We start from the raw sequence: 11,111 nt of genomic DNA, 5'->3' as shown, positions 1-11,111 counted from the left end.
CCTCAATTTCATTTCAGTAAAAATTACCATAACTTTAGTATTCGAATTCGTCTTACACTAGTGGTGACTAGAAGCCAGACAGTCCATCCAGCACAGCCGAAGTATTAGGGAGGGGGAACAGAGTGCCCATGAGTAGGAAGAGACCTCCCCGTGTAAGAGCAGGTGTACCCATGTGCCGAAGTACGGAAAGACATGCCTTGGGGCTAACGAGGAGGCACAACCACCAGAGGTCCCAACGAATACAGGCCTTCTTAGTGGGAAGGTAGGGATCGCAGATAAAAATCTGTGAAGGTATCCCTGACCCGCCAGAAAGCTGCAGACATGACCTCCTGAAATGCTCGTAAGCATACTTAATGACCTGGCAAACCCACCTGGAAAACGACTGGGAGGAGATATCTCGTTGTCCCTTTTTGACGGGCAGAAACAGACGGGATCGAGAGCCCCGCCCCTCTGTTTTTATCGACAAAACAACTTATCTAGCTCCTCCAAGTCAGTCAAAGCCGGGATCCTATCGGGATCGAACGAGAACCCCGGGACCCGATTCTTCGCTAAAAAAGGAAGGATAAGTTAGAAGAGTTACGGCAGCGTAGCCTCTGGACCAACATAGACAAGAAGGAAACGACGACAATGCATGGACTTTACTCTTCCCACATCCAGAGGCCAAAGACAAAAGAAAGTCTGCCTTGAAAGTTACGCACTTTAACGAGGCAGACTCCAAAGGCTCATAAGGAGCCCTAGTCAGGGAGTCTAACACCAAGGCCAGATTCTGCTGTGGGGCTAGCTGCCGAACACTGGGTCTATCCAGAGCGAAGCCTCTGATTAGGGCAGAAAGAGAGGAGGACGAACCTATCTCTTTCCTGCCAAAAAAGCAAGAACACTGGCAATAGTTGTACCATAGCCAGCAATAGTGCAAGGTGCCAGATTGCGGTCCCTAAGCAGAGAGAGTAGGAAATCCGCAATCAACAGCACAGAGGCTTCGAACGGACCAACCTCCCTGACGACACATCAATCACAGAAGATCTTCCAAGGCGACTGGTAGACGGCAGAAGAGGAAGCTCTGATTGATCGCGCGATGGATCTGACACCTTTCGAGAAAAGCCTGCCTTGGTGAGTGTTCAAGAGATAGCCTCCAACCGCGAAGGTGGAGGATCTCTGGTCGAGAGTATGTCATTCTGGAACGAGGCTGGCAAAGAAGATTCGGTCTGGTGGGGAGAACCAGGGGCAGGGTATGCCTGTAAGTTGACGACTATTTACATGAAAATCGTAATAATTGTTTAGCAGTTATTTCGACCCAGGAAAGCTCTCGGGTACTCTATCGTTTTGACCTACATGTATGTTCATGAACGTCATTGTGGCTCTATTATATGTTACAAGTACAGTACATGCAATCAGATATAATACAACTTCCATTTGCAGAAATAGGACAACATCGTAGTGAATTGCTTTGTTGTAGTTATTCTCTTCATTTCCTTGTGCTACTAGTTTTACGGTATTCGATTTTGTTTTTCTTACCAATGCACTGACCGCTGTTCATGTCACAAACATTGTCTTTGCAATTGCCACTACAGGAATGATTCCATATAATCCTACATCACATTCTGAAATCAATTTAAAAAATCACCTTTGAAGGCAATTTGTATAATCTTAGTTAAATGTTATAAAATATGCCCCGTTTGATAAAAGATGACTTATATGAGTGACTTATTTGGGAAATTCAATTTTGAAATGAAAAAATAAATAAAAACACCAACCATCTTTATGCCATTAATAAGTCATAAACGATGACTGTAGAGTCAGGATAAACGATCCTGATTTTCAATGTCTTCCATTGATTCAAAACTGGACTAAAGGGCCAAATGTTATGACTGGTCAAAGGTACTGTTCTATATAATAATCGAAACATCGCTGTAACATCGATTAACGCTAAAACGTTAACAACATAAGTCAATGTGGTAAAAGAGAAACCAATCCTCTCTACATGGCTTTAACTCAAAACAGGTTAATAAACGTATAGTACTGAATCATGAGAATTATAAGTTCTAAGAAATTTCAAAAGCAGATGAACGCGAACAGCGTACTTGAAATAATGCCTAGATTGCATAAACACCTTCTTATTCTATACTAAGATAACCAATTCTTCATTTGTTAATCAAATGGGTGTATTATATTTTCAGTTTCCTGGTGTTTTGTTTCAGATCTACTACATTCAACATAACGTTTCATTCCACTTTTATTTTTATAAAAAAAAACCCTCCATGACACCGTACGTCGATAATGTATCAAATATCTTCATGTGTCTTTCGTAATAAAAGTTACCCTACATGAACAAGTTCCCGACGTTTGATAACACAAGTCAGTGCCACAACCAACAGGAAATGGCGTACAGACATGTCCGTGATATCCCTCTTTGCATTCTGAAAGAATTAAAATCAAGCTCCTTTATATACTATAATACGTAAAAATATATGCTAAACATCACATAAAAGCAAATTTAATTTGGCTGCTGTGCAATATATTTCGGAAAACGTACAAAAATGGAGGGAATTCTGAAATGTCTACAACATGATTCGTATAAGATATGATTTTTAAGTATGCATGCTTTCCAAAAACAAAACCCCAAATATATATTAACAGTTTGAGAGTAAGATAGTTTATACGTGTAAATATTCAGTTCTCGTGGTAGCAATGTCTGAATAACCATAATGGACAATTACTTTCATTGATTAGTGATAAAAAGTAGAACAGTCTCCTACCAGAATAATGTATATTTTGTAGTTGATCGGACAGCCACATTGTATACCTGCATATTCAAACCTGCAGCAGTCTAAAATAGACAATATCCGATAATAAGGATGAAGATTCTTTTTAATTGTCATATATTGCTGTCGGCTCCATCTCCATATCAATGATCGGCGCAATTGACATTCCTTACGAAAACACAATGCGTATATAGTAAAGATTTAAATTATATTATAATATGCGGAATAGTATGCATAACTCTTTTGTTTTAAAGCATATTATGCTTTAAAACAAAAGACTACAATCTGGAGCATAACTGCAATAAGCATACATCATTTGTTTTCAAATCTTGTAGGGTTCAAAAGTTTTAAAATAGAAAAAAACGTATTATAACATTATAAAATACTAAAAACTTTCACCATCAAAATGGAACTGATAATTATAAGTAAACAAAAATAATTTTTTTTCTGACTTCTAATGTTTATCTTGGTCTTTTTATCATTCACACAATTTGATGGACATGGAATACAATTTCCATCGTTCTGATAAAATTCTGGTGTGCATTTCAAATTGAGTTTTGTTTATATTGTGACCAGTATTTACAGTTGACAGTGTTGTATAGCTATACGATAAGCATGCTTTCATCAAAAAAAAAAAAAAAAAAACGTGTAAGAATATGAAATTTGTTTCAATTGTTGCTGTTTCTCAGGAAATAAAGAGCATGCTTTTTTAATAATATCTGGGCTTCATTCTTCAAGCACTGTGTCGGGCTCTGAGACTAGAAACCAAACGATTCGCTTCTCGATCCTCTGATTATTCCATGTCAATAAATGACAACACATTAATGAGTATGTTATTCTTTTGTATCTCCATTCACTAATTTCGTTTCTTTCCACATTACACCAAAGATTAAACCAGTAGATGCATGATGTTCTCTTCTTAATCCCGTATAGCCGATAGGATAACAATGAAATCATTGTTAGTTATGTAAATATAGCATTATTTTACTGGTAACTCATATATATAATTTAAAAAAAGAAAAGACAAAATGTGTGTATTGTTGCCAATATTAAACGAGAATAGTTTGAGTCACCTTTTTAGCCCCTTTGGCTTTAATAAACGCGATACCATTAGAGTTGGAAATCAAAGACAAAGCATAGTCTTCTTCATCATTCGCTGATGTCGATATTTTCCTACAGCTAAATCAAAATTGACTGCTTCCCGCCAAGCTGTATGACAGGCGTAATGGTTTCTACTTCCCTAAAGTTTATTTTACGTGATAGTTTCAACTTCCCTGGAGGTAATTTTACGTGATGGTTTGAATTTCCTTAGAGGTAATTTTACACTTCTAGATACCAATGTCTTTGCTTCCCTCACTGATGGCATGATGTGTTTGGTAGTATGATTGTTGTTTATGATGTGATATATAATTTGTAAGTGTTTGATGCTCGATGGAATATTTGGCGGTTTTGTTTTGTGAAGGATTTTTTTTCTCACTTGAGAATAAGCCCTTATTCATTTGGATTTACCTAAATTTAAATCGTCGATGATACAGACATCCTAAAACGTCATCAGAATTGAACTTGCTGAATTTCATACTGGTTATCATAGATTAACTCTCAATTCTTACCTATACCGATATTTAAGAAACAAAATGTACAACAATTACGAAACATATCATATTCATTGGCCAAGCTGGAAGGTTGCGATTAATCTTACTTTGGTAAGAAATCGGAGCACCCCCGAAAAACTGTGTAGTCGGGTAGGTGATCCAACATATTTTCACTTTCGAATCGAATCCCAGTTGCCTTTGTGAAAAGCAAGAAAGCCACCTGATCAGACGAATGTATTTAACTCTAAAAGTCAATTAAATTTCCTTACTTTCTTTCATAATTCATAAACAAAAACGACATAAAATGTGAAATACATATCACATACACCAGAGTTTAGGTGACATACGTTTCCAAGGCAGTTTGAGCAAGTCTCATTACAATTTCCTTTCCCATACTTTCCTATTGGAAAAAAATCGTTATTACAACCTGTGTGTTAGAGTGACAATACTTGATACTCATGCGTCGATTATCAAAGAAAGAGGACTGAATTAGAGACAGAAATATGAGTAGATACACACTCTATTGTGTATTATTCATATTAATCTTTCTTTCGACCTAACAATAATTACTAGTTTTTTCATACAAGACGACGAACAATTCCTCTTTTATTACTCCTCGGAGTGTAACGTGCAATTGTTTTCGTTGCGATCACATTTACGCTCAACGTGTAAAACATGCCCAGATTTATGTAAAACATTTTGATGTTTTAAACACAATCTTACATACAACAACTTGGGATGGATTTTTGTTCGCAATAATGGGCCTTCGGTGTCCATCGGGCAGGTTGTCTCGAAATTGTGACATTTTGTTTGTCCGTACTATTGCTATTACTTAATTACTATTAATTGATATATAAATGGGGGAGGGGGGTGCACTCTATAATATCGGGTTTAGGTGAATTATAAACTTTATAATATATGATTTTGATCTGTTCGATTTACGTATCTTTATATACTGAAGTAAACTATTTCAATTACTCTCATAGTATGTATGTGTACAGTAGTGTTTCTGTATGATTGGTGAACGTTTATATAGATAGAAACATTCTCTGTTGTGTGATTTTATCGGATCTTTTATCATATTTCATTAAACTTTTTATCTGTTAACTTCTCTATCATATCAATGCCATTACACTATTTAACTTAATATTTGTTAGGACACACGTGTTATATGACTTAGCTTAACCGTAATTGCTGAATATTCCAATTGTTTGCATTGTGATATCAAAGCTTCATTATGTCATATCGATGTGACGTCACCCAATTTAGATTTTGTATTTGAGATATGTCATTTTTTCAATTTCACATTAAGCAACATTTTTTGAGATAAATAATCCCAAATGATAATGAAATAATGTAATAGAATATAGTATCAAGTCCTGACATAAAAGTAACTGAATCAATATCATTATTTGCATGGGAGTCACAAGAAACCTGTTTGTATTAATCACTTACCGTAAACATACACTTCACACAATTCCAACACAGCATCATTTGAGTACCAAGCCTAGGTTCTTTCACGACGGTTATCATAAATAGTCATGTATTGAGCAGCTCCTAAAAACGATGCTAATTGTAATGCAGACATAGATCCAAGGTTAGGTGTTGTGTCCTTGTAACAACGGTCTTCCGATACCCAGCCAGTCGTGTTAAACAGGTAAATTTCATACCCGGCAAGTATATTGAGGGTTCCCTCCTCTACATTAAATTCAAAACAGTGAACTTGTATATCTTTATTGCATTACTGATATAAATGGCACGTAAAAGCCAATCGTATTTTTTTTTTAAAAACAGGAATACAACGAGAACGGTAATAAGCTCAAAATGGATTAAAATTAAATATAATGAAAAATTAAATGAACATGAAACTTCATATAGATGAAAGTGAACTGGCACTTTCTCAAATTATTACAAAGAACGCTTTATTGTCAAACTAATAAATAAAGAAATGTTTTATTTCAAACAGTAATATTAAATCTCCCGCAAGTGTTCTTAATTGCGGAATAGTACTAGTGATCTTGAGTATATGGATCATACAGAATGGAATAAAAATCTTTGGTTGAAGTATAAGGTAGCAGAACTTAACACTTTTCAATGATATTTTACCTCTGTGAATAATTTTTACGGATTCCATGACTGGTTTATGCTGTAGATCTACCTTCCACCAGGTTTCAGTCTGCCCATCCGCCCTGTGTGTACAGCAGTCCGACACCACCGTTGTGGTGTTACATCCATCTACTGCCTTGACACTGTCAAAGATTTTTGGTTGCTGGTTTCGTAACTAACTTTCTCCAATATCAATATCATCGTCTGCCACACACGATATATTATGTATGCATTGCATTATACAGCAATAGTATCGAAATTTAACTATAACCTTTCTGTCCAGACTGTTCTTCTTGTCTTATACATATCCACCGAATGGTCTTTCCTGTTTGGAATTGTGTCATGAAACATCTTGTTTATATTTGTTTTTTCATTGTTAATAACGGTTATATTAAGGACATGTAAAAGTAATCACAGTGAGACCTTCAATATAAAGATAATGACAAAAATAAAATGTCTTTTTATATTTCGAATGCGAAACTTTTCTACAACGTACATACAAATAGCCGACATTTCATTATCTACGACCTCCGTTATTCAATTTACAGGGAGATTGTTTTGAGATTGTGTATATCAAGTTAATATGTAATTGTCATAGAAATAAAATTTACAAACTAAATTGACAGAGTTGGTTCCCTCTGTATAGGTTAATCACATGCGAATCATGTCATATGGGATGTTGGAATACATGAAGCTGCTGTTGTTCCCTTAAAATATTCTGACGAATATCACACATATGAGCAGAGTGTTAGCAGTAAATATTTAAACTGACCAGGTACGTAATAAATAATATTTCCATAGCTACATCTGATAAAGTATTGCAGACGTACTCCATATGTGTTATAGTACAGATCAATGACAAGCAATTAGTGTTGTAGAAGACGTTCACTCTCCATGTACATCTGGATTTATTCTGGTTTTGTGTTTCCTAACATGCTGTTCAGCATTATATGCTTCTTGCGATACACTCATGAGATACTCTGCTTGGTTTTGAAATATGATACAGTAACAAAGCAAAACATTTTGTTGAAAAAGAACATTTATTCTTTCAGATGTCAATTTTAAAAACTACGGATAACTACGAACAGACATATGATTGTTTCTTAACATGAAAAATGTGTTTTTGCCTCTGATGACATTTTTATTTGATACAAAATTGTAACATGATCATTAGAAGTTTCGATTAGGCCTCAATCAAATGGTAGGTCTCGATTAACACTATCGTTTAACACAGACTTACGTTTAACAAAGATTTACATTTACAAAGCAACGCTTTGGATTTTTTTTATTGAAGAGCTACCTTAAAATGATCAACCACTTCCCCTTAGAAATCATGTGTCTGCTCACTTTTTGCAAATTTTACTGAATGTAATTTGTTTTCCTCGAAGCAGTAGTCATAAGTATTTTATTTTGGCTGTGGATAACGTTCGAAATATCAAGATCAAGTTGAATGTTTCGTATCCATTCAGAATTGCTCTTATAATTATTGTAACTGTCTTAATGGCTTGTCATCACATAAAAGGTCGTTAGGGTCATCAACCGGTGAAACACATCGCAATCCAATAGGGAATAAATACGTCAAACAAACTAAAAGGTAAAAGGCAAATGCGAAAAGACACTAAAGATTAAAATGGTAAGTCATAGTTTGTAATATGGACCAACATCTTTCAGATAACCTGGAATTCTATCAATCTCAGCCGCTTTGAAAAGGATCTTAAGACTTGTTACATTAAGATAAAAAAAAAAATTGTGAGTAGATAGACGGTCATTCCAGTCCAATAAAAATATTTAACGGTGGATGGCTCATCACATCCTATGCACCGAGGATTATCTTTCAACATATATTAATGTGTAAGGTATGTATGGCCCATCCGAAGAAGAGCATGAACAACTTCGTCTCGGTGGTTGTCTCTATAGAATAAAAGCAATTTACCGATGATAGGTTTTCATGCGATTTATTATTGGTATATTGATTCCATGCTCCTGCCACTGAGCTGTTAAAATTGTTTGACACATGGTTTAAAATTAGTAAAATGGAGTTTAAAAACAACAGGTGGTAGCGATAAAGCTTCCTTTGCGGCACGATCTGCTTTTTCATTGCCTGGTATTCACACGTGCCCCGGAATTCAGCAAAAGCAATACGAAAGTTCATTATTAGTATTTATGTATAACGCATGAAAATAATTTCGATATTTCTGAACTTCTTTATTATCTTAACAAAAAATTAAAACTTTCCGATCAGAAGGTTTTCATTTTTTAGATAATAGAGCAGTACTAGCATGTTGATCAGCTAAATTTATAATTTGATCAGGCCAACTAAAACAATTGGAATCTTGGACTTTGTTGTCAGTAAATATCGGCGATATTGCTCTTGGTTGGTGCGATAAAATCATATACTGACACCATCAAAATTCTATAATTGTATAGTATGCAACAACTACATCTGAACGACAAGATGAACAAAATAGGACATGAGTCCTTCTCGGTATGAAAAAAAAATCAATTTAGTTTTGTAATCATACTACTTTATGTGACTGTTGTTTATGGCGACACAATAAACAATATGCCGCAGCTGTTTTTAGATAAGAACTTGCTGCAGTCAGTATTTGATTAAACCTTCCAGGTTTCCATAATTGTACATAATATCGAGTGATATGCTACTTATCTACAATTAAAATGACATCAAAATATTAAAACTAAATATTTATCATCAGTTTCAATGTTTCAGTTTGAGTTTATGTAATTATATTATTTATCATAATTATAACAGTGTCGTGGAAGATAGGCTATCACTCCTGGGACTCCTTTTCATGTCAGAATAATTGATATAACGTGATTATACTGTACATACGTAAATTACGTAGATAACATATTTGCTATCATGGTGATATCATTACTACTATAATTAGAATACGTTTGATACAGGGAGATATAATGTACAACAAGAAATGTTACCGAATTGTATATTAAAATAGAACTGATTATAAATACATACATACAAAAAATCATCTTGGTCCTGCTGGAAAATGCCTGTTCCCGTTTTAATGAGCTTTTGTAAAATACTCTTTAATCGACAGCTTTTAAATTATCAAAATAAAGTTATAACGTTAGAATGTACATCTAATAGATTAACAATGTATTTTCATCATCTTTAAATAATACATGATATGACGAGAAGGGCCCAGAATATTGCATTTTAATCAAGGCAAAGGTGTGATAACATTTTTCAATACCAATAAACATACAGTATATAGTTCTCTCTTCCTTTGTGGGCTCGTCGGTTATTCTAAAGACCTAAAAAGTTGAAACCTTGGAGGTAACGTGGAAATGTTAAAACCCAAATTAGGAGATCCATTTATCCCAAAATTCAATAAATTTCATAGTTTCATTAAAAACATAAAGCCCAAACAAAAAAGCCCAACAGCAGTGTCTACTATCAACAAAGCTCGAAGATTGTTCGTAAAAACACAAAAAGCAAATTCAACGTTTGTTTAATACAAATTTATAATGGGTATATTAAATGCAAAAGTGAATGAAACTGCAACAAACACATGCATATGTACAAATATCACGATGATAAATTCCTATTATATCAAGAAATACTATACCTTATGATTATGATATTTCAACCCTTACTGGTATATAGCACTATCGTGTTAATACAGTCCAGAATAGTCTCGAGTGAGGATAAAATCATACTTACTATGAATGTAAATTCACTAACAGTGTTTCATATATTACACATTTATTTAAAAGGTTTCACATCGATATACATCTAGCCTTTTATGTAGTTTCGTATAGATGTGGAACGTCTTTATCTCTAGGTCCCAGTTTTTCATAACTGTCATCCGGCGATATTTTCGTGGTGATTTCTTTGCTCGCCATTGCACCTATTACTTCGTATTGTCCGTCTGAAACCAAAAGCGGATGGAAGGTACATTTATTGGCTAGGAATTTCAAAACTTTCATATATATATGAGTATCAGAAGCTACTTACTCTTGCTGATCACCTGGTCTTATTCCCCTTGTACGTGTTTGGATGATGATTATGTTGACATGCTGGTATTATCGTGTTGGTTTGTTATGTATAACATGGATGAGGTTTGATAGAAATATTTTAGTTTTACCCATCTTTGTAAGTCAATTAATAGATTAAATACGCAACGGCCTGAGTACAAGTTTTTGGTAGATGAACCGATCGGAAGATATAGATGAAAGAAATGTGTCGTATCGACTTTCCCTCCATGCCACATAATGGTAATGTGCTTGTAAAAAGATTAGAAAGCAATGTTTTGTCACCTGAATTTCCTGGCAGCTCCTGTCCGATACTCGACATGGATATGTTAGCCGTAGTGGCAGATCTGGTGGTGTCCCTATTGGTCCTTGAATGAAGTCGTCTTGCCATTACGATGATCACAATGACCAGCACAATAACAACCACTCCCGATCCGACTCCTATTCCGAATGCCTCGACTTTGAAGTCATCCTCCACAACCGGTATATAAACGACTACAATGATAGACTATGCATCAACAAATGTCTAATAAATCTATTTGCACTTTTGTTGGATTTTAGAACAAATAACATTGCTTATGAATGTCATATCCTTTATACATAACATTTTTACATTATATTTGGAATCTCGAAGCAATGT

This window comes from Ylistrum balloti, unplaced genomic scaffold (genome assembly GCF_031769215.1).
Source record: "Ylistrum balloti isolate Yb309-2 unplaced genomic scaffold, AGI_CSIRO_Ybal_v1 Utg370884, whole genome shotgun sequence".
Taxonomy (NCBI): domain Eukaryota; kingdom Metazoa; phylum Mollusca; class Bivalvia; order Pectinida; family Pectinidae; genus Ylistrum; species Ylistrum balloti.
Note: the sequence above shows the minus strand (reverse complement) of the source record.